Genomic DNA, 932 nt, shown 5'->3' with positions numbered 1-932 from the left:
CAAAGTGATTTCACAGAACATGGATGGGCAAGAGGCAAAAATATGGTCAAGTGCTTTATGTCACTAGTTCAAAAGTCTTCTCATTCTCTTTCATGCAACAGCTTCATTAACTGTACTCTGACCATAGGATCTTGTTGACACTGGAGCCTCAAGAAAAGGAGGGTGCAGTAGAGATTAGTGAAGGGGGACAGATGTTCCTCAATACAGTTTTCATGAGTCAATTCAATGAACATTATGATTGCTCTATGTTCCAGGAACTGTAGAGCATGCTAAAGAGTCAAAAATGAACAAAATATAATCCCTACCCTGAAGGAGAACGTTTTATTTGTTTGTAACTATTCACAGCAGAAGGCCTGTAAGAACACAACCTGTGTATACAGAGTTAACATGATTCAAAGTTTTCCAGATACAGGAAAAGAAAGCCTTTCCAAATCAATTGGGATTCATTTATAAACACTGATTGGGTATGTTGTGCTTTTTTAAAAAGATACTAAAAACTAGTCAGTACTTTAAATGTTCTTATTAAATCACAGAGAAGCCAGGTTAATGAAGTTATGGAAAATTTGCTATTAAAGTAATTTCCATCTTAATATGAAATAAAGAACTCAGGTGGCACAGTGGTTAAAGCATTCAGCTGCTAACCAAAAGGTCGGCAGTTCAAGCCCACCAGCCATTCCATGGGAGAAAGGTAAGAGTCTGCTTTCATAAAGATTTACAGCCTTGGAAACCCTATGGGACAAGTTCTGCTCTGTTCTAAAGGATCACTATGAGTTGGAAGTGAACTGATGGCGCTGGGTTTGATTTCGTTTAGTATGAAATGCTACCGGTGAAAAAAAAGAACTAAATGTCATAAGGATTAAAAATGAAAACAAGTTTCTTTTAAGATTTTGACTTGAATATCAACAAGCTTCTAAAGCTCAATCCTTAGTAAT

General features: G+C 36.5%; 1 protein-coding gene across 1 annotated transcript in view; it reads right to left on the bottom strand.

Moving 5' to 3' along the window:
• PRMT3 (protein arginine methyltransferase 3) overlaps positions 1 to 932 on the bottom strand; it is a 178686-nt gene that overhangs the window by 75015 nt on the left and 102739 nt on the right. The gene's annotated exons all lie outside the window — the stretch shown is intronic.

The sequence above is a fragment of the Orycteropus afer genome, unplaced genomic scaffold, assembly GCF_000298275.1.
Source record: "Orycteropus afer afer isolate SDZICR_OR568_19922 unplaced genomic scaffold, OryAfe1.0 scaffold00014, whole genome shotgun sequence".
Taxonomy (NCBI): domain Eukaryota; kingdom Metazoa; phylum Chordata; class Mammalia; order Tubulidentata; family Orycteropodidae; genus Orycteropus; species Orycteropus afer.
This window is presented reverse-complemented; position numbering and strand designations above follow the sequence as displayed.